This window comes from Mus musculus, chromosome 5, assembly GCF_000001635.26.
Source record: "Mus musculus strain C57BL/6J chromosome 5, GRCm38.p6 C57BL/6J".
Lineage (NCBI taxonomy): Eukaryota > Metazoa > Chordata > Mammalia > Rodentia > Muridae > Mus > Mus musculus.
In genome coordinates, this window is record NC_000071.6 from 105322229 (window position 1) to 105346617 (window position 24389).

Sequence of the window (24389 nt, forward strand, 5' to 3'; positions counted from 1 at the left end):
TTTATTCATACGGCCCATTATCAATGTTAACAGTGTATTCCTTTTAATCTTCTTTATAAGTATGTATACATATAACCTTGGGATATGTGATGGAAGCACCAGGGGTCCTTGGGTTTGAGAAAAGGAAGTCAGATCCCTTGGAGTTGCATTCACAGGTAGTTGTTACCTGCCCCAGGAACCGAGCTACCCTGGATGAGCATTGTGCATTCTTGACCACTGAGCCATCTCTGAGCTGTCCACCTCCCATGTGCCCCATGGACTCTCTTATACTCTATACAATCATTTCTCTTTTAATACAGTTTCCCTGCTACTTTACAAATAAATAAATATGATATAAAAACAGCATGCATAAATTGTATTGACCGCCTGTGGAAATAATATTTTGATATATTGGTTTACATAAAATGCATTATTTAAATTATTTTTAAAAAAGCAAAGCCTCAAAGAAAACATCATTAATCTATAAATGTTGTTTCCTGGTACTCAAGTCTTGGTCTTGGGTTCCCTCTAGTGGCTTATGCCATTTCTAGAAGCAGAGATTTCATCCTGCACTGGTGGGTTTTAACTTATTGTCACTATCCTAAATTGTGAATTTGCTTTCCCAGCACTCTTCATGAAATGTATAAGACTGAGAATGTCATGGAATGCATATATCCGTTCAACATTTGACTCCAACTTATTTTCCCAAGATGAAGCCAGTAGATTAGGCTTTTTATTAATCTTCCAGAGGGCATTTTACTTGTGTTCTTGCATGTTGGCATGATAGTAGCATTTCTAATAATGATTGCACAGTTGTATGGTGTTTTCACTTTATTTTTAAGATATATTTTAGCTCAATTTAGATCATTATACAGATAGGTTGACTGATATTTGTTTCTTCACTATATAGTACTACAAGATCAAGCCATATAAAAATTTGTTGCCAATCTAACTCAGGGATGTTTAAGTAGTTTCCAGGTTATCACAGTTATAATATCAATGACTTTTCCTATTGTTATGATGAAATACCCTCACAAAACCAACTTAAGAAAGGGTTTGTTGTGGTCCATGAATCATGATGATACATTCTGTCAAGGTTGGAGAATGCATTCTGAGAGAAGTCGAGGCTGGCTTGTTGTATGGCATCCATAGTCAGGAAGCTACAAGTGGTAGGGCGATTTGTTTTCAACATTCTCTGTGTCTTCAGTCCACAAGAACAGTGCTGCCCACCCACAGAATGGGTTCCCTACCATATTAACCTGAGACAATCCTGCACAACCTATCCTGGGCTGAATGATCCTCACAAGAATACAGAAAACCTTGTCTCCTAGCTTATTCGATTTTCAGTTAAATTGGCCAGCAGTGATCGCATGTAATGACTAAATGCATAGCTTCCATAGGAATGTTTTCAAAATGTGTTCTCTAAAGGCAAGCATTGTCTGTGCAGACACGTAGGAGCTGTTCTATGTCTTCTGTGTGGGGCACAGATGCCCTCTAATCAGCACTTTTTATGTTTAATCTTCTCTGCAGAATGAAAATGGAAAACAGGCAGCTTCAAATAACACAAACTATATCACAGTCTCTCATTTGCTCCTAAAGAATGAAATAAGGCCTTTTATAGCCTTTTCAATCAGTAAAGAGGAAAGAAATAAAGCAAGGTCTCTTACAGCACTGTCCACAAAGAAATCACTGTTTTGTTTCATATCCTTGATGTTATGTCTCAGTCGATAGATCTCTCTTCTCATTTCCTCAGCTTTCTTCTTATAGCCTTCCTCAAGGAGAGCCTTTTGTTCCTAAAACAGTGAACATGACAGAAAAATAACTATTGTCAAGTTCAAACATTGTATGGCTTACAATTTGAAAACCTTAGCAAGCGATCCTTAGTGCATTTCTAAAAACTTTCCCTTACCATGAAGAAGATACACCAAAGTGAGACCTACACATTGTGAGGAAGCAGAGTTGAAACTTGACTAATTTTCATCTACCATGTTTGTTTCAGCTGTGATGGTAGTAAAGTTGTGCAAATGTGCTTAGGCTCATGTCCACAAAAATGCCACTGGGCTGACTGAGGAGAGCTCAACCCATGGAGAGTATATGGCAAATTTATCATGCAGACAAAGGCAACTCATTGGATGATAAAGAAGCTAATTACCATTTCACTTGCAGCTGGACAATGGGCATTGCTCCAATGTCCTGTGCTTCTTCAAGGAGGCTGTCTTTCCTGGGCACAACTTCAGAACCCGCAGAAACTATCGGGTCACTGTGCCTTTAAACTGGACATTTCCTTCAGTTTTATGCAGCATAGATCATCCTGGGGAGATTGGAGTGGGGTGGTAGGGGTTGTGGGGTGCAGTCAGGTGCCTGATGATCTGGACAACCAAGACAGACCAGTTTCTGGCATTATTATATTGCTTGGTTGGGAAGTTTGTTTAGTGAAACCTCATAAGGTCATTTTTAAATATCCCAAGTCTGTAAGCCAAACCATTGTAGTCATTAAAACCCTGAAAGAGCAACAGAAAACCTGATGTCCCCAGAGTCTACATTAAGAGCAAAATTCAAAGTGTACATGAAACATAACACATGATGTGGAGAGACTATTAGCAATAATATATTATGACTGTGTTCTTCCCATGACCTGGCTGACAACTTTCTCCTACAGCCTGGGGTACTAGAACCACCAGGAGGATCAGGAGCCCCACCTTCATTAGCTTCTCCAGCATCATGTTATGGTCTTTGATGAGCTGCTCTCTCTCCTGCATCAGCTTCCTTCTCAGTTGCTCTAGGTTTTCCTTGTTCCTTTTCTCTTGAGCCTCCATATACTTCTGCTGCTCCTTCTGCTTCTGTCTTAGCAGATCCTGCTCCTTCTCAGCTGCCTCCTTGTTGGTGCACTTCTCTGCCCCAAGAAGATTCAGGAGAGATGAAAGTGATGGTTCAAGTAAAATGTTAACATTCCACAACCCAAAGAGCAATTCAAATATGAAAAAGAACATAGGAAACCAGACTCAACTCTGGTCCACACTTGGGGAGCATGTTTCTGAAGATAATGGAGAAGACCATGCCCATGTGACTGACACACAGTCAGGACTGCCTGTGGCTTCCAGGGTGGGCATCCACAGAAAGATAGAAAGCTAATGCTCTTGGCATGGGTTTAATATGGCTTCTATCAGAAAGCCATGGTAGGAATCTGACCTCTGCTGAGAGCCAAGAGACATGTTCCTGTACCTGCAATGGCCTTCTGCCCAGCAATGAGGGCTGTGTCTGCCTGCAGGATGGAACTCTCAATGATGGCCTGTGACTGAAGAAAGCTCTGGAAGACTTCAATTGCCTGTAGGACCAAGAGGGTGCAAAGAACCCTGATAAATCCTGAGAGAGTGAGGACCCATGAGACTCAACAGAGTCCTCACTGTGCCTCATTGTCAAATACCACAGGGAAGCAAGCAGATGGCCCAAGCTCTTCAGTGGCCCTGGATACTTCCTGACCTGTGGCTCCCTCCAGTAACCTCAACTAGAGATGCCTGCATCCTCTCAGATGTAGCATATCCATGTCATGTGCAGTTGTGAATGCTTCAACCTATGATGCCTTTAGATATTGTATTCTGCTGTAAAATACTGCATGATTGCGTATAAGCCAAGTCCTTCTCTCTTGCTGGGTGTATTCATAAGCAAATCACTTTACCTTCCCAAGCCTTGTAGTAGAGATGTGTGAATGTGCACAGTAGTGGGGGCATTGCTCAGTGCATTTAAAAAACTAAAGAAAGGTCTAAAAGAAGTACTTAAAATGGTATCACTGGCAATAACAGTAATATTTTAGCTATATTATTACACTCACTACTCCACAGGTAGACCATCCTGACAGAAATATAGAGTTATCACTCAGAATGCTTTGTGAGAATATTTCTAACAATTCATACTAAAAAGGAGTCATTTTGCACCTACCATGGTCAAGGTAAAGCACTTGCCTTGCAAAGCAAAGCCCTGGCTTTGGTCACCAACACCAACATAAAGCTAAGGTATCAGGCTATCTTCATGTTTTCTCATTCCTCTAAGCAGGGAGTTCCCGTGCTACCTGCTCCTCATCTTCACCATGTTCCCATGTTCCGCGCTCATCTTCACCCCATTCACAGCCTCAGAATGTTCCCTGTTCCTTACCTTGACCCCATTCCTGGGCTCCCTGCTTTTAATCTTTATCCCATTGATGTGCTACCTGCACTTCACTTTCACCAAATTCCCATGCTCCCTGCTCCTCACCTTCACCCCTTTCCTGGGAACCTGCTAGTAGTCATGTTCAATCTTCTCCCTCATGTCCATGTAGAGCCTGTGTCCCCCAGGAACAGAAAATGTTGAGATATTGTCCATCAAATCCTTTGAAAGTCGATCCAGTTCTTCCTGGCAGTATTTATCAGATGCCTCTTCATTCTTCAACAGGAAAAGCCCATTCTTCTCACTTATTAATTCCTACAATGGAAATGTACAGAGATCTGACACAATTGAAGGAACAGAAGGGATATAATTCCAAGAAACGTCATAGAAGAGCCAACCTATTCCCCATGAGAAAGCATTCCAGGGTAATAAGACCTCACGGGAATGTGAAGTGCTAAAACCTGAACTTGGGTGCTCAAAAAGCTGTGGAAGCCCACACTAAATGCATTTGCATTCCTGGTATTGAAGACCTATAAAGACATGGGGTACATGCTACCATCTCTGGTTCCTTGTAGTTGTCCAGTCCTGGAATTCTATCTTCAAAGACAAAATGATATAACACGGAGCAATAGAAGAACACTAGGCTCTACAGAGACTCCAGTGAGAAACAGTGTCTTAGGAACAAAAGAATATAGCAGCTTCAAGGATGCACTATAGATGTCCTGGGCAGGATCACAGTCCACAAACATTAACTGGGTAAAGGATTTGGGACACTATATACTCATTATTCCATCTGTTAGACATTACTAGACTAAAAATACTGGAAATTTGGGAAGTAGACATGCAATCATCCATAACTATATTCTTCTTGATGCTCTGAAGGACATATCTTTGATTAAGAAATGTTACATATGGCCAATGAAGGCTCATCAACACTACAGTCTTGGAATGGTAGTGCCATGACATTTAATGCCATCAACAGATTACCACCAGCTTCTTCAGGAATTGCTGATTTTCGTCCTTGAAGGAATGCTCCATGAAGACAGCCATGGCTTCCTTCTCACAGGCTGCATGCACATCCAGCAGCTCCTGGAGCGTTTCTGTGGGAAGCCTCAGTCGCTGGGCCATCTGCTCACTGTAGTGGTCAGCTGCCTTCTGCACAGCTACTGAGTTCTCACGCTGGGCCAGAGTTGTCACAGCATCATGCAGACAAGGCACTGCTCCACTGTTGATGGCATCCACATAGGTTGTCACTAGAATACCCAGTCCTTTGTGAATCAGGAGATTTAAAGGATAAATAAGAGGTATAAGTGAATGGGATGCAAGAATTTAAGACTATATTTTAAATCTCTCACAACTAGACATGCACACACACATGCACACAAGCACACACACAACCTCCTTCAGCAAGCTATCAGTTTCTTTGTCCTATTCTCACTTCATTTCTTTGGTTTTCTAGTTCAGATTGTTAAAAGAAATTAATATGCATCCTCACCTAATAAATTCAACTGTCTATGAAAATATTATATTGCATTTAATATTTTGAATGAATAAAAATTCATGAACTAACAAGGAAAGGTTTGACACATTACTTCTGGAGCTAATTCTAAAAACTATGGGTTTGTTTTACAGACTAGTATTTATATTGGTACTATTTAAATATCCAAATTATATTTCACATAGTCATTCTAAAATGTAACATACAAGACATTCCCTGTAAAAATAGAAGGTATCAGCTTTAGCGGTTTATACACTAATTCTATAATATATTAAGTACCTTTTCACTGGTGATTTTATTATCAGTTGAGAATTTTATACAGGTATGTTGCAGCTGTAAATACTAATGATGTGGTCTCCATTTTTAAAGAAGGGTTTCTAATCTACAGTTATGAAATACATACAGTTTAGAGTTGGGATACATGCATACTACCATTGTATATACAATTAAAAACTTACATGCTAATAAGTTCAGCATATACTACTCTATAAAGAAGTGTGATTTGAAAAAAAACAAACAAACAAACCTCACCATTCCCGGTGACCTTAATTCCCTCTTTGAGGGTCTTAATCTTTGCATAATTGAAGATGTAAGAGACAAAAGCCTTTGTTCTTTCCTGAAACATAGGATCCAGTTGGTCTTCTGAGATGGTCTCAAGTTTTTGTAGGAGTTCTATGTCATAAGTTGGCCGGTCAAAGACAAAACACTTCCGATTTGGAAAGAAACGTCTGATGCATTCCCTGGCCAAATTGGATGCTTGCATTCTGGGATTGTTATCTAGTGTTGGAGAAAACATAAAACAACAGGAGTTGTCTTAGCACAGAGAACAGATGAAGGAGGCCCTGGTCTATGTGAAAAGTTCTGCACTTACAGGCTCTTTAACATATCATGCAACATTTCTTTGCCTGTCAAAAGTATAACAAGTTTGTACTTGGTAGAAGTCTGATGAAATATTTCAGGAGTTATTTGATTCAGTGGAGAAGCCTATGGCTGAAATCCACAGACCTGAACATGGTGTCAAGCATAGTGTAGCTGTGGTGTCCTGGTGACTGAACAACAGGAGGCTAAAGGTGATTTCTGCCCTAATCACTGCTTGTAGAAAAAGATTTGTGGGACAAAAAAAAAAAAAAAAAAAAAAAAAAAAGAACAACAAATAAAGGGTAGTCAAGTATTAAAAATAGCAACATTGGTAAATCTAAGATCAATTCCATGATTACCGACGAAGAACTACTTTAAGGTTAAACAGAATTCATTTTTGTAAAAGTCAAATATACACTCATAGAAAGTAAAAGTGAGGAGGAAAGGAGGGACTATGGACACACATGGGATACATAAGTCTAGAAAGCTAATGAGAAACATTAATATAGAACTTCATGAAACTGTGTATGTATGTGTTGTGTATGTATGTCTTGTGTATGTATGCATGTCTGCTTGTGTGTGGGTGCATGTGGAAAGAGTCATTCTCCACCTTATTGGTGAAGGGTCTCTCAGGTGAAGTGGAAATCTCTAATACAGCCAATCTGGCTACCCATCATGCTCCGGAGCTCTCCTGTGTCCTCGGTCTGTGCACTGGATTGAAGGTAGACTATCATATCCACCCAGCATTGAAGTAATTCTGGAGATCTCACCTCCAGTCATCCCTTGGGTGACAGAGCTTTAAGCATGGATTCACCGCCTGGCTCATATATTTGGGATTTTTTCCTGAATCAATTTTAGTTGTCAACAGAAAGTTAGCAACGTGAGGTGACAGATGTATCATCTCCTCTACTGAGTAGCCATTGCCATAGTACCTACATGTGTTCTATAGTATCCAGTTACAAAGCTCAAGTTCAACAAGGAAGTGTTTTCTGAAAATTGTATACAGTGCTGGTAACCTTTTTCATCAAAAAATTATGATGATCTGCAGGAGTTTGAGGCTAGTATGATCTACATAGGGTATTCCAAGGTAGCAGAGTCTACAGTGTGAGATTTTGTCTTCCAAAAAAAAAACAAAAGCAAAAACAAAAGTACAAAACAAGAGGAAAGAAAGAGAGGGAGGGAGGGAGGTAGGGAGGAAGGGAGGGAGAAAGGGAGGGAAGGAAGAAGGGAAGAAAGGAAGGAGGGAGGGAGGGAAGAAGGAAGAGAGGGAGGAAGGAAGAAAGCTAGTCATACATCATTAATCCCAGTACATAGGAGGCAGAGGAAAGAGATATGCTGTGATCTTCAGGTCAGCCCGTCTGGTCTACATAGAAATTAACCACTAGCTAAGGCTACACAGAGACATACTGTTTACAATTAAACAGTAGTTGCAGGTCATATGTAAATTGTAAGACTGTGCCTACTCCAGAAATGCTCCTAGATGAATAAATGCACTGATTTCCCAGGCTGGTCTCTACCAACTGTGTGTCCAATGTTTAGAGAAAGCAGACTGAAAATAGAGCAGTGAGCATTCCAGAATATGTGTAACTCACAAGGCTCCATCAGCTTCATACTCAGGCTGACAATGCCCATGCAAATAGTTTCCAGACCATGAATGTAACTGCTCTTGACACTGTAGCATGAATTAAAATGGGTAGCTATGACAGTCAAATAGACTCAGGAAAAACAATACTAACTATGGAGAAGGCATAGCCTGAGAAGACACATCTGTCACAGCTGCTTGTACAGACATAATCAAGCCAGCATTAAATACCTATGTTCCTGCATAAGGAGAATGATGTATGTCTCTGGGAAATATTTTTTAAGATGGGCTACATACAAAAAAAAATTCATGAATAATAATTAGGAAGCCAATGGTTTCTTAAAGGAAAGCAGACACAAAGACAATACAAACACCTGGACTTCAGGATGCATTCGTTGATTCTAGATGCTAAACTACAAACTGTAAAGAATGTCACCTTGAATAACTTTGCTGTGCTATGAGCTCTACTCTTCCCAAATGAAATTAAACACCATTTCCCAAATGTTATCAGCCAAAGACCTATCAGCACTTCTGCAAACCTCCATCCCATTGGGAATAGGAAGGATTCCACTGAGCATGGGAGACATTCAGCAGGTGACACCCTGTCCCCACCCTTCCAATCCCAACCCTCCCTCCCCAGCCTGCCCACCCCAGTCCTCCCTGTACCTGGGATCAGCTTCAGGGCATTCTCCAGGTACCCATCACTTGTGATGTCTTCCCCATTTAACTTCAGCTTCAGTGTGAAATCCCGAACAGTCCAGACAAAGTCTGGAAAGAAACTCACAAACTCTGTGGAATTCTTTATTCCATGGGGATTTGGGGAAGATTTTGCTCTGATCAGCTCAGTGAGTTCTGTGACATAACTGGCACTTGGCTAAGGAAAAGGGACTTCATGCACACGCTCTCATGATTCTCTTATTAAAATAAATCATCCTAAACACTCTGCTCTGCCCCATCAAAAGCCACAGAGTGACAGGGCAGGGCAGTGAGTCCATATTCATTCCAGAGCACTCAATCAAACATGGTGACTCAGATCCCAGAAGGATACTGCAGCTTCTCCAGGGAATCATGGCTGATGGTGTTCATGCTGTTGTAGATGAAGGTGCTGCTCAGAAGCACGCTGAGGGCAAAGATCCACAAGTCGTTCTTAGGATCACCCTGGAAGATATGTGAAGGAAGAGGGCTGAGCAGAGCACTCCTCAGAAGGGACTTGGGCTGGTCCTGTGGCCTTCTTATTCCATGTACTCTGGGGGGCCAGAATAGGAGGTGCACAAGCCCTTTACCTGATTAAACAAAGGATGTAAGGTCAGCCTGAGAAACTTAGTAGAATCTGTATCACCCTACACAGAACAAAAACTTCAAGTAGAGCAAGGATCTCAATGTATGATCAGGTACTCTGAATTTCATAGGCAAGAGGAGGAGAGAATAAACTGGAAGTCATTTGCACAGGAAGACTTTCTTAACAGGACACAGGTCATACAGAACCTAAGAACAACAATAAATAAATAGTGCTTTGTGAATAGGAAAAGGTCTTTAACAATTATAAGTCTGATAGATGGTTAGTATCCAGAATATATACAGAAAAAGAAAAAAAAAAAAAAACGACAGCATGCGCTTCTTGGCATCCACAAAAGTGTCTGTGTTGGGTGATTGTATATATGGGATAGATCCCCAGGTGGGGCAGTTACTGGATGGCCTTTTGTTTTCAGTCTCTGCTCCACACTTTGTCTCCATATTTGCTCCTGTTAGTAATTTCTTCCCCCTTGTAAGCCTGACATAGCTGTCTCCTGATAGGCTCTGCCAGAGCATGACAAATACTGAGGTGGATGCTCACAGTCAACCATAGGACTGACAACACTGTTCCCAATAGAGGAGTTAGAGAAAGGAATGAAGAAACTGAAGGGGTTACCAATCCCATAGGAAGAACTATAATATCAACGAACCAGACTCCCCAGATCTCCCAGGAACTAAAACACCAACCAAAGAGTACACATGGAGGGACCCATGGCTCTAGCCACATATGTACCAGAGGATGGCCTTGTAGAACATCAATGAAGGAAGAGGCTCTTGGTCCTGTGAAGGCACTACACCCCAGAATAGGGAAATGCAAGGGTGAGGAAGGAGGAATGGGTGGGGAGGGGAGCACCTTCACAGAAGAATGGGAAAAGGAGGGGGTTTCTGGGGGGGAGACTGGGAAAGGTGATAACATTTAAAATGTGTATAAAGAAAATATCCGATATAAAAACTGAATATAAAGAAAATAAATGGCCCAATTTAAAATTTTGGATAGAACTAAACATAGGCAAGTTCTCAAATGATGGGACATATAAAAGGTGAGCCACTCTTGTGTAGACCTGGGACAGAGTGAGCAGAGGTGAGGTGCATGCTGTTCCCTGAGCTCCACTGTCAGGTCAAAGTCTCTGCCTGGCTCCCTGAGGAGTCCTATCAGCAGCAGGAACATCCAGCAGACACCAGGAACAACCAGATGGCTAAAGGACAGCATAACAACACAACCAGAAAGAGCCAGGGCAATATGGCACCACCAGGGCCTAGCTATCTTACCACAGCAAGCGCTGGATATCTTAACACAGCCAAAGCACAAAAAGATGACTGTAAACCCAGTCTTGTAAGGATAATAGAGGCTTTTAAAGAGGAAATGAATAAATTCCTTAAAGAAATACAGGGAAATACAATCAAACAGGAAATGAATAAAACTATTCAAGACATGGAAGTAGAACAACAAAGGAAACACAAACTGAGGGAATCCTGGAGATGGAAAACTTAGGGAAGAGTCAGGACAGATGCAAGCATCAACAACAGAGTACAAGAGATGGAAGGGAATCTCAGGAAGAAAAGATACAATAGAAAAAATTGATACATCAATGGGCCAGATGGTTTTTATGGAGAATTCTACCAAACTTTCAAAGATGAGCTAATAACAACACTCCTCAAACTATTCCATAAAATGAAAACAGAAGGACGATTGCCAGACTCATTTTATAAGATCACCATCACCCTGATACCTAAAACAAAGACTCAATAAAATAAGAATTACAGACCAATTTCCCCTAGTATCATTAATGCAAAAATAATCAATAAAACACTTGAAAACCTAAGCCAAGAACACATCAAAATGTCTTCCACCATGATCAAGTAGGCTTCATCCCAGAGATGTGGGATATTTCAACATACAAAAACCCGTCAATGTAATATATCATATAAACAAACTGAAAGAAAACACATATTATTACATCATTAGATGCTGGAAATAGCCTTTGACAAAACCAAACATCATCTCATTGATAAAAGTCGTAGAGATATCAGGGATACAAGGCTAATATATAAACACAATAAAGACAATATACAGCAAGCCAATAGCCAACATCAAATTAAATGAAGACAAACTTAAAGCAATTCCACTAAAATAAGGAACAAGACAAGACTGTCCACTCTCTCCGTATCTATTCAATATAGTACCTGGAGTTCTACATACAAGAAAACTAAAGGAGATCAACGGGATACAAATTGAAAAGGAAGATGTCAAAACACCATTATTTGTAGATGAAATGATAGTGTATATGAGTTTCCCTAAAAATTCAACTAGGGAACATATACAGCTGATAAGCACTTTCAATGAAGTGGGTGGGAACAAGGTTAACTACAATAAATCAGTAGCCCTCCTATATACAAATGACAGACTGAGAAATAAAACAGGAAAACACTACCTTTCACAATAGTCTTTCATGATATAAAGTATCTTGCTGTAACTCTAACCAAGCAAGTGAAAGACCTGTACGACAAAAATGTCAAGTCTTTGAAGAAAGAAATTGAAGAAGGTATCAGAAGATAGAAAGACCTTCAGTGCTCATGGATTGGTAGGGTTAACGAAGTGAAAATGGCAATCTTACCAAAAGCAATCTATGGATTGAGTCCACTTCACATCAAAATTCCAACACAGTTCCAAACCTTTAAAGAGCAAGTCTCAAATTCATATGGAAAAGCAAAAACCCAAGATAGTGAAAAGTTCTGTACAATAAAAGAACTTGTGGAGGTATCACCATTCCTGATTTCAAGCTGTACTACAGAGAAATAAACACACACACACACACATTGTATTGCCATAAAAACAGATTGATCAGTGGAATAGAATCAAAGACCCAGGCGTAAATCCCCATACATACAGACACATGGATTTTTACAAGGAAAGCAAAAGCATACAATGATCAAAAAGAAAGCATTTTCAACAAATGGTGCATTTTGAAGAATGCAAATAGTGTATAAAACTTAAGTCCAAATGGATCAAAGACCTCAACATAAAACTAGATACACTAAATGTAATAGAAGTAGGGAATATCCTTGAACAAATTGGTTCAGGAGACAATTTCCTAAACAGAACAAGGACAGCTCAGGCACTAAGGCCAACAATCAATAAATGTGACCTCATCAAACTCAAAAGATTCTGTAAGGCAAAGGACACCATCAATAGGACAAAATGGCAACCTACAGAATGAGAAAAGATCTTCACCAGTCCTACATCTGACAGAGGGATAATATTCAAAATATGTAAAGAACTCAAGAAATTAAACATGAAAAAAACAAATAACCTAATTATAAAAATGGGGTATAGACTTAGACAATTTTCAACAGAGGAATAAAGAAATGTTCAATGTCCTTAGTCATCAATGAATGTAAATCAAAATGACTCTGAGATTCTATCTTATACCAGTCAGAATGGCTAAGATCAAAAGCTCAAGGGACAGTACATGCTGGTGTGGAAGTGGAGCAAGGGGAACACTCTTCCATTGCTGGTGGGAGTATAAAAATGCACAACCACATCACAAATCAATATGGTGGTTGCTCAGAAAACTGGGTATAGTTCTACCTCAAGACTCAACTATACCCCTCATAGGCGTATATCCAAAAGATGCTCCACTATAACATAAGGACCTTTGCTCAACTATGTTCATAGCAGATTTATTCAGAATAGTCAGAGACTGGAAACCACCTAAATATTCCTCAAAGAAAGAATGGATAAAGAAATGTGGTTGGTTGTCATGATTGAATACTATTCAGCTATTAACAACAAGGGTATCATGAGATTGCAGTCAACTGAATGGAAATAGAAAATGCTGATGTCCATGGAGTCATCTGACAAACCACATGAACACTGGTCACAGTCTGACAGGGATAGTTTATTGAGCATATGGCCCAGGATTGATCAACCAGGACCGTGGTACAGATTCGGAAACTAAACCATGTCCCTGGTTAGAGTCCTACAGGACTTATTAAGCCCAAGACCTATAAACATCTGTGTGCACGTTATTCCACAAATCAGGATTTAATAACAGGGTAATTTCCTTAAGATAGATCATTGGAGCCTGGTGCAAAATGGAGGACTTCTTTAACTATCAGGGATTCCCCTTCTCTGACCTTATCTGGGGATCCCTACTCCCCACACCCTCTATCTGGGGAAGATTGAGCAGTCTTTGGCAGACCTACAGAATTCCTCCCCCACCCCATCAGAACCCACCCAGTAAGTACCTGGGATTCCTGGACTGCCTCTCCATGCAAATGCAGTAATCAAAGAAATTTAAACCCTAGCCAATGATTTTCATTTGCGCTGAAACTCATTCTCATTCTCCAAGGTCCATATATACCCCCTGGTTCACCTTGAATAAAACGTACGCTTTCAAGCCCATCCTTAACTTGAATAACGATATGTGTGCAAGCTAAACTTGCCTAAGAGGTAGTTCATCGAAGATCATCAGAGAAGGCCTTCACCTAAAAGAGCTCTAACACTAAGATCCTTGGAGAAGGCCTTCTCTTCCCACACCCTCACTCCCAGCCAGACCAGGATGCTGCAGAACTCCACCTATTCTGAACTCCCCTTGATTTTTCCAGCCAAGTGTGCAGGTTTGGACACTCTGAGAATGAAAAATTGGAGGACGTGGACCCACAGCTGGTCCCCTAGAACACACACCACATTTAACAAAATTAAGGTTTAGCAAGAACAGCAACAAATATCCTGATTTAAAATAAATATCAGGGAAAAGTAATCAGAACAGTATGGTTTATATGAAAAACTTTCTCAAAGTGCTATTAACACATAATACAAGAAGAGCAAAAGGAGATGGCAGTGGACACTCCCTGTCTTGGAATATCATGGGTAATCCCATTCGCTTGTACAATTAACATGTATCAATGAGTATTCTTAAAGTATGATAATAACAAAAACAAGGATATACACTAATGGGGCAGAATAAGAAACCCCAATGTAAATCCATGAGTTAACTGTCAACTGATCTTTGACAAGGTGTCAGGAACACACAATGCAGGAAGACAGTGTCTTCAACAAAGAGTGCTAGGAAAAGAGGGCATTCATACACAGACAGCAAAATTAGATCCTATGCACATATACCCAAGTCAGCAAAAATAGAGATTAAAAGGCAAGCTGTGAGACTACGTCCAGCAACCCCAGCAGTATGTGAATGCAAAGGCAGGGAGAGCAGCACCCAACAGCACAGCCACAGCACTCAACAGTCAAGGCGTGGATTCATCATGCAGTAGGTGTGGATAGACTCTGAAACAGACACAGGAAGGAAGGAAGAAAAGAAGGAAGGACAGAGAGATAGGAAGGGAAAAAGGAAAAAGGGAAGGAAGTAAAGAAGGACAGACAGGAATGAAGGAAGGAACATAGGAAGGCAGAAGGAAGGAGTAAAGGAAGGAAGGAAGGAAAGAAGGAAGGAAGGAAGGAAGGAAGGAAGGAATGGAGAAAGAAAAGAAAGAAAGAGAGAGAGAGAGAGAGAGAGAGAGAGAGGGAGGAGGAGGGAGGAAGAAAGGAAGGAAGGACAGAGAGATAGGAAGGAAAAAAAGGAAAAAGGAAAAAAGGAAGGAAGTAAAGAAGGAAGGACAGACAGGAATGAAGGAAGGAACATAGGAAGGCAGAAGGAAGGAGTAAAGGAAGAAAGAAAGAAGGAAGGAAGGAAGGGAGAAAGAGAGAAAGAAAGAAAGAAAGAAAGAAAGAAAGAAAGAAAGAAAGAAAGAAAGAAAGAAAGAAAGAAAGAAAGAAAGAGGGAGGGAGGAGGAGGGAGGGAGGAAGGAAGGAAGGAAGGAAGGAAGGAAGGAAGGAAGGAAGGAAGGAAGGAAAGAAGGAAGGGAGAAAGGAAGAAAGAAAGGCAGATGACAGAAAGGAGGAAAAGAAGAAAAAGCAGACAGATAGGAAGGAAGGATGAAAGAAAGGAAGAACCTCACACCAGTCAGAATGGCTAAGATCAAAAATTCAGGTGACAGCAGATGCTGGCGTGGATGTGGAGAAAGAGGAACACTCCTCCATTGTTGGTGGGATTGCAGGCTTGTACAACCACTCTGGAAATCAGTCTGGCGGTTCCTCAGAAAATTGGACATAGTACTACCGGAGGATCCAGCAATACCTCTCCTGGGCATATATCCAGAAGATGTCCCAACTGGTAAGAAGGACACATGTTCCACTATGTTCATAGCAGCCTTATTTATAATAGCCAGAAGCTGGAAAGAACCCAGATGCCCCTCAACAGAGGAATGGATACAGAAAATGTGGTACATCTACACAATGGAGTACTACTCAGCTATTAAAAAGAATGAATTTATGAAATTCCTAGCCAAATGGATGGACCTGGAGGGCATCATCCTGAGTGAGGTAACACATTCACAAAGGAACTCACACAATATGTACTCACTGATAAGTGGATATTAGCCCCAAACCTAGGATACCCAAGATATAAGATACAGTTTGCTAAACACATGAAACTCAAGAAGAATGAAGACTGAAGTGTGGACACTATGCCCCTCCTTAGAATTGGGAACAAAACACCCATGGAAGGAGTTACAGAGACGGAGTTTGGAGCTGAGATGAAAGGATGGACCATGTAGAGACTGCCATATCCAGGGATCCACCCCATAATCAGCATCCAAACGCTGACACCATTGCATACACTAGCAAGATTTTATTGAAAGGACCCAGATGTAGCTGTCTCTTGTGAGACTATGCCAGGGCCTAGCAAACACAGAAGTGGATGCTCACAGTCAGCTATTGGATGGATCACAGGGCTCCCAATGGAGGAGCTAGAGAAAGTAGCCAAGGAGCTAAAGGGATCTGCAACCCTATAGGTGGAACAACATTATGAACTAACCAGTACCCCGGAGCTCTTGACTCTAGCTGCATATGTATCAAAAGATGGCCTAGTCGGCCATCACTGGAAAGAGAGGCCCATTGGACACGCAAACTTTATATGCCCCAGTACAGGGGAACGCCAGGGCCAAAAAGGGGGAGTGAGTGGGTAGGGGAGTGGGGGTGGGTGGGTATGGGGGATTTTTGGTATAGCATTGGAAATGTAAATGAGCTAAATACCTATTAAAAAAATGGAAAAAAAAAGAATGACTTGAAAAAAAAAGAAAGAAAGGAAGGAAGGAAGGAAGAAAAGAAGGAAAGAAGAATAGACAGGCAGGAAGGAAGGAGTAAAGGAAAGGAAAGAAAGGGAGGGAGAGATAGAGGGAGGAAGGAAGCAAGGAAGCAAGAAAGGAAGAACACAGACAGAAGGAAGGAAGAAAACGACACAGGTAAGCAGGAAGGAAAGATGGAAAGGACAGAAAGACCGGAAAAAGGAAAGACAGACAGAAAGGAAGGAAGGAAAGACAGGAAGAAAGGAAAGACAGACAGGAAGAAAGGAGGGAAGGAAAGAGACAAAAAGGAAGGAAAAATCCTGTGGAGGAAAAGTATGGATGAGTATAGCATACATCTGGGAAAATAGAATGACCAGGCACAGAAAGACAAACACCACAAGATCCAACTCACATACAAATCTTAAAAAGTTGAACAGAAATAACACAGTGGTGATTACCAGTGGCACTTCAAAAAATAATAGAGGAAATCTATAAAATTTCAGTTACATAATAAAGTTAACAGAAAGCATGAAACACTGAGAAGTAAAATTGGGTTTCTAGTCATTAATATGGATAACAGCATTGTTAGCTATGACACAAAAAGTATGAGAAACAAAATCAAAATTAAACAATTAGGACAGAACCTGACTAAAAAGTTTCTCTCCAGAAAACAAAATGACCAACCAAAAATACAAAACAGAACAGGAGAGCATTCTTTGCAAACCACATGTCTTCAGGGGACATTCAAAACATATAAAGCTAGCACACAACCCAATTACAACACCAATCCAATAACCCCAGTAAATATGAGAAAGGACTTGAATGTAATGTTTTTGAAATGAAAGCATACAAGTGGTTGATAATTTTCGAATGGACTGTGAACATCATCGATGCTCAGGGGAATGGAGTCAACCTGGGAAGGACATCATCACCATCTTAGGGCCACTGCCACTAAAAAGACAGCAGAGAACAAGTTTTGATGAAGGGAGTTTAAAAACAGACCCTGTGCATTATTAGTCAGAACACCAAGTGGTATAAACACTCTGGGGTGCATTAGAACAATTCCTAAAACAATAAAAGTAAAAGTCTGTATGATCCAGAGATCCCATTTCTATGCATAACTAATGGTTAATCTTCATTGTTGACTTGATGGAACTTCACATCAAATCTCTGGGCATATCTAGATGACATAGCATGGGGAACCTATCCTAAAGAAGAGTGGTCCTATTCCATTGTCTGGGTCTCAAGCTGAAGAGAAAGGAGGAAGAGAACTGAACACAGCTCTCTTTCCTCGGCTTCACAGTTGTAGAGGAGATGTGACCAGCTGCCTCATGTTCCTGATGACTGACTTGATGGGCTCTTGTAGAATCTCTTAGTAAGCATCACCCATCAATAAAAAAAGCCTACAGCCAATGAGCTGAGGCAGGAACTAGGAGGTGGGGCATCTGGAAGTGGGAGGGAAATTCTGGGGAACGGTCGAGGGATGTGCCTGGAAATCTGAGGAGGAGATGTGTGTTAAGGACACATTTAGATGAACTCAAGTTAGAATAAGGGCAGATTCATCCTGGGATGCTGAGGAGAGGGATGGAGACAAGCAGAGGTAAGACCAGCCATGTAGGTGAATGCAGGTTAGAAAAATTGGGATAATAAGTTAAGAGCAAGTTTGAGAACAAACTTCAGCTTGTGACCCAAGCATTTATTAAATAATTAGTCTCACACTTGTTATTTCTGGGAATTAAGTGGCCAGGAGAAAAAAAAAAACTTGGATAGTTTTATATAGGCTATATCTCTAGGAACACAACAGAAACCCTTTTTCCTGTAGATTGTTTTGTTGCTGTTGTTGTGATTATTGCTGTTGTTATTGTGATTATTGTTGTTGTTCATGGTGATGTTGGTAGTTCTTTTTCAGCTCTCAAAGACTAAACAACAAACCAAAGACTACATATGGAGGGTCACATGGCTCCAGCTGCATATGTAGCAGAAGATGGCCTTATCTGACATTAATGGAAAGAGAGGTCCTTGGTCATATGAAGGCTCGATGATGCCCCAGTGTAAGGTAACGCCAGGGTGATAAGGTGGGAGTGTGTGGGTAGGTGGGAGAGCATCCTCATAGAAGCAGGGGGAGGGGGAGAAGATAGGAGGTTTCTAGAGGGGAAACCAGGAAGGGGGATATCACTTGAAATGTAAATAAATAAAATAACCAATAAAAAATTTTAATTAAATAAAAAAGAATTTCCAGTATGCCCTCCCTTTGGACTGTTAATAAGCTTTACTATTTTTTTTTTAAATGTAAACCTGAGGGTTCTTCAGATGACTCAGTGGTAAGAATACTTGCTGTTCTTCCAAAGGACTGGAGTTTGGTTCCCAACATCCACATCAGGCAGCTTCTACCTTTCTATAACTCTAGCTGTGGCCTCTGAGCCCCAAAGATGCCTGAAACCACAGGTAGAAACACACACTACACATAATAAAAATAACAAAAATATATCTTTCAAAAATATAAATAGAGCTCCTTAACCGCATCCCCAAAACGCACCCTTGGTATCTCAGAAGACAGGCCAGAGCCATTCTTCACCCACACGGATGGGCAGATGACACCCACCTTCTCAGCAAATTGTCCTTACACTTCACTGCTCCTAGTAGAAGTGGCACTGTGCTGCCTGGGTCACCTTTCAAGACAGAAGGCCTTATTCCTCTAGCTCTGCGTACAGGTGGGTAACTGCACTCACATACCAGCACTCTGAATAACAAAGGCTTCCAGGGAAGACTTCCAGGAATAGAGAAGCAACAGGGATGGAGACCCAGCATCCTTGACCTAGCACAGACTAGGTCAGAAGTTCCAGCCACAGCTCTTCCTCTGGAGATTGACAGATCAGAGGCTGGCCCATGGTAGCTCTTGCCTCTCCCTACTGATTCTTTCCAGTTCCTGGACTATATTGGAGTACACAGGTTGGCTTATCAGTGAAACTAGAAGGGTTCTTGGAAATAGGAACCTTTAGTTTGTTCATTAGAATCTAAGTACTATGCCTGAAACCCAAGAATTTTAACTGTTGAATAAACTTCTATCACACTGAATCAAATCATTTGCCCAAATGGCAAAAAAAAAAAAAAAAAAAAAAAAAAAAAAAAAAAAAAGCATATTTTGCCTGTCAGAATATGCCTAACCAACCTTCTCTGAGACTGAAGACTAAAAAGAGCTCTCTTTATCTCACTGGTTGCAGTTCAGTCAGAATTCACACATAGATTATAGTTAGATAACAAGGGCACAGAAGGGCCAGCCTGAGCCTCATCCTACCTTTTCCACATCCCCCAGGCCCTCAGTGTCCAGGAGGACCAGGGTGTGCTCTGGCTTGGTGGGGTGTGGCACGCACCACATCCAGATGCCCTTGGTCTGAGATTGCACAGTGGAGCCCAGAGGGAAGCCTGAAGGGAAGAGAGGAGGAGGAAAGTCAGGATGTGAGTGTCCTGCACAGGTAGCCTTGTGTGCTAAAACCTCAGTGCCAAGCTGCCAGCATTATTGTGAGGGATTCTGAAGGTTTTAGGACTTGAAGCCCAGTAGAGGATGCAGGTAACTAGAGAAGGGATTTTGAAGGTTATAACTCAGTCTCCAGTCCCTTCCTCAGTTTCTGCCTGCCTCTACTGTGAAGCCAGTCCCAAGATCAATGAACCAAGAACTATGGAGTAAAATCTAAGTCAGGATAAGTGCCTCCTCATTAAGGTTTCTTCTTGAGTGTTGTGGTCACAGCCTCAAAAAAGTATAAAGAGGGAGCTATGCCTGTGAAGATTGGATGTAGCAGCAGAATGGAGGGAGTGTTGTACCTCAGCACTTGAAATGGTGCCCTGTCTCCCCTCAAGAAGGTCTTCCTTTATAGTTCATTCATTTCAAGTTATAAGGAACATTTAACAGGAGAACAAAGCCACACAAAGGCTCCAGATGGGAACTAAAAGGCACCCAAAAGGCAGAAAACATAGAGTGCTCTGGCAACTGCAGAGTCTTTGGAGCAGGCATGGTTGTACACACCTGCAATCCCAATAGGTAGGAGACACACACGGGAGAGTTGCCAGTAATTTGAGAGCCACTAGGACCCCATGGCTAGAGCCAAGCCGACCAACAAGACTTTTCAAAATAAGAAGGAAGGAAGAAAGGGAGGGAGGGAGGGAGGGAGGGAGGGAGGGAGGGAGGGAGGGAGGGAGGGAAAAAAGAAAATAAACAACAACAAAAACAAACAAAAATGAAGCAAACAAACAGACAACAACAAAAAACCCAAAGGTGTTTTTGCAAATGGTGGGGAAATGGCATGGATTCCAAGAGAGAGATACAAAAAAATAGAAAAAGGAAATAGTTATCATAGTTTTTGCATTTAGAATGATTAAAGACAAAAGTGTGTGGCTATAAAAGGATATCAAGTTCTTTTTAAAGTTTTTTCAAGACATATATTTCTAAATAAATAATTTTTGAGATTTACTTATTTCATTTTATGAATATTAGAATTTTACCTACATGTATATAAGTTCACACTGCTCATGCTTGGTGCCCATTGAAGCCAAAAAAAAAAAAAGCAAAAAAAGAACATCGGTTCCTCTCAGGTTGAAGTATAAGTCACCATGTGTTTTCGAGAACCCAAACTTCGCCAACATAAGCAACCAGTGTTCTTATCCACTGGACCAACTCTGCATCTCTACCTAGCAGAGATTTTTAAAGTCTTAAGTATTCAAAGACTTTCTATCCTGATGGAAATATCTTATTGAGAAAGGAGAACCTGCTGTAGGAGACAGGGGACTGAGGTGTAGGATCCCATTGTTCTGGGCATCAGAAAAGGCCTCATCTTGAGCACTCAGAAGGGAGATTTTCTTCAACAGAATGGAAGGGAAGAGCACAGGAGAGATTATTGGGGAGCAGCAATGAAGGGATTCAATTTAGCATGAGAGGGTGGCTTTGCTAAAAAGGAGTTCTGCTGTCCATTGTTATAATTGGGAATAAGAATTAAGGAAATGTGACAGAGACAGTCAAACCTTTGGCTGATACACAGCATGCCACTCACCATGATTCTGTCCCGCCAGACGGTTCATCAAATAGGACTTCCCTGTACGGTACAATCCAACAATAGCCACGACTACCACTGGCTGAGAAATCTTGTCCAGAATCTCTATGGCTTCCTGGTTCACCAACAGCTGTTCATTGTGGTTTTCCACAAGACAAATGGGAGCCATTTGTGGTTGGGTCATAGCAACCTGCCAACGTTGATGAATCTATAATAGGAGAAAGAGTGTAAGGTCATTCTCTGCTTCACTGACACCCAATGGCTCAGCGACTAGGACCAATCAGGAGGTGACCTTTGCAGGTTTCCTGTTGGCAGTGCCTAGCCTCATCTGGCAGCCTGTATTTTCACATCTGCAGTACAGAGGCCCTGCTTCTCTTCATTATTCTTCAAAACTCCAAAGAAGCCTTGGTAACACATGGGCTGCTCTCATCTATAAAGTTTTAGTTCAGTATAATAAAATCTAAACCATAGTGATCTTCATCAAGGTCAACCCAGCAAACAACCAGCAAAGTGGCAGACTAGTAGCCTCTCAGCCCTTGGGATCTCCATGAATAGATTTTCATATGGCTGAAAATATGTACAAACTGTGAACGATTCCCATGAGTTACACAGACACTGAGATATACAATTGAATACAGGGTGGGAATTACATGCATCCTTGTTTGACTTTTTACTGCCTCCACCCCACCTGACACAGGTTCTGTCTGCAGGAAGCAACACAGAGCTTAATTGCAACAGGCTAACCTGATCTCAGTTTTACCTAACTTGTGTTTCAAGTAGGAATTATTTCTGGAACAAAAAAAAAACAAAATCTCAACATGAGCAAATAAATAGAAAAAACAAACTTTGTAAAATTAAGGACTTTTCTGCACCAAAGGATTCTATAAACAATGTAAAAAGGCAACCCAAGAATGGGTGAAGACGACCTGTAAATCACATGTGTGATAAAGGTTTATTATCTTAAACAAAGTAGCAATACAGTTCGTCACAGACAACTCAGTTCTAAACTGAGAAAATCTCTGGGTTGTTATTTCTGCAGAGAAGGCTTACAAACGTCCATGAGCACACAAGATAATTTTCGTAGTTGCTAATCACCTTGTAAAAGAAAATATAAAATTAAAAAAATATTATTTGAGAAAGATGGAGTGTACAAACTGGGAAGTACCAGCGTGAAGGGTGAAGTGTCTCTGTTCCCAGAACAGAATGTCAATCAGGCTTTATTTATCAGGGAAACATTGGATGCAAAATGAAGAAACTTTTCATTACACAATTTGTGTTTTGCCAGGCTGGGGGACATGGTGTAAAGGCTATAGTCACATGATCAAGTGTGATTTGGCTTCTTAAACCTTACTGAGGCTGAGGCTTGATTTAAGCTAACATATATATTATTTGAAATTGCTTCTTTGTTTTGCGTATGTTTTCAATTTAGGGACGAATGAGGTTATTTTAAGAGCTACTTGGTCTTGTTGCTCAATAATTCTTCAGACCCAGTGTTCATTAAAACACGGCTTTGAAAAAAATTGAGGAAGTGCCAATCAAACCACAAGGCATCACTTCATACACACAAGAACAGCTACCACACAAAGCAAAAACAAATACATGTTACCTGGAATTTAAACAACTCAGGTGTCAGTCTTCTGCAGCCAAGAACACAGAATATTACCTCACAGGAAAAAGTCTTGGTTTCTCAGAAAATGACTAGTTACATTTGATCTAACAGCTCTTCTTTGATTTCAACACAAACAAACTAGAAAACAAGGACTCAGATGGACCTCTGAGCTGTGTTGTTCATCACAGCTGTGTTTACAATACCCACAATGTGGAAACAGCCCGGTCTCCCACCAACAGATCACCAATAGACACATACATTAACACAGTCTGATAGCACACACAATAGAATATTTTTCAGCCAGAGAAGGGAATAAAACTACTGTACACTATCTTGTAGACTTTCATAGACTTAAAGCCAGCCACAGACCCCTACAGATCAGACAACACATAACCTGCCTCCCCTGCCCTCAGTCCCAGATGAGCCTGAGGACATTATGCCAAGGACAGAGAATGTGTCAATCCCCAGAAGTCACTTGATTCCACAAGACAGTCTCTCTGCAGCTTAGTCCCTTTAATGAGATAAGAAGAGCAGCCCAAACAAAATGCACAGAGCCCATGGGATCTCTATATCTCACAAAAAAAAAAAAAAAAAAAAAAAAAAAAAAAACCTAAACATCAAGACAGAACTGGACTGTCTTCTTACACTTAATACAAAGTCAGTGAGGTAGGAACTAAGTTATTTCCAGATAGATGTTTGCCAAGCTCTTGTGCTGAGTTTTCCTCACACGGTTCCTCCACAGACTTTCCTCTGCCTACAGCTGCCTGTGAACCAGGGCAGGAGCTGTAGCTGTGGCCCCAGCTGAGGCAGGACCAGGGCTCCTCCCATAGTGTGTCTAACAGAGCAGGGCAGCCAGCTGTGTCAGGCTACAACTTTATATCTGTCCTTTGTCAGAGGAAAGAAACTCACCTCCTAGACCTAAAGCCAGCCACAGCCCCCTGCAGACCAGAGAGAGCAGAACCTGCCTCCCTTCCCCTTCCCTCAGTTTCCCCTTTGACTTGGAAATCAAGCTGAGGTCCAGACTAAGTTGCTCCTTAAAGAAAGGAAAAGTAAATATACCTGGTCCCACAGCACAGGTCCAAGTGCAGTTCTCAGCTGCTGCTGCTGCCTCCTCAGGCTCACTTCTGCTCTCCTCCCTCCTGCTCTCTTTGCTCCCCTTTTATGTGAGCTGAACACACACACACACACTGGGGAAAAAAATCTCATGCTGTAGGAAAAAACAAAACTGAAAGTAAGGTAGAATAAGGCCATGTTAACTTAGCC

At 41.1% G+C, this 24389-nt stretch overlaps 1 pseudogene across 1 annotated transcript; it reads right to left on the minus strand.

The window, feature by feature from the left end:
• Positions 1–797: 797 nt before the first annotated feature.
• Gbp11 (guanylate binding protein 11) lies at positions 798–24248 on the minus strand (annotated as a pseudogene). The gene is made up of 11 exons (NR_132129.1): positions 24186–24248; positions 21518–21725; positions 19771–19898; positions 9106–9215; positions 8724–8920; positions 6149–6394; positions 5107–5387; positions 4228–4434; positions 3202–3304; positions 2679–2872; positions 798–1772 (listed from the first exon to the last, which is right to left on the minus strand). The product of NR_132129.1 is annotated as a guanylate binding protein 11, transcript variant 1, non-coding (transcript).
• Between the last annotated feature and the right edge of the window lie 141 nt (positions 24249–24389).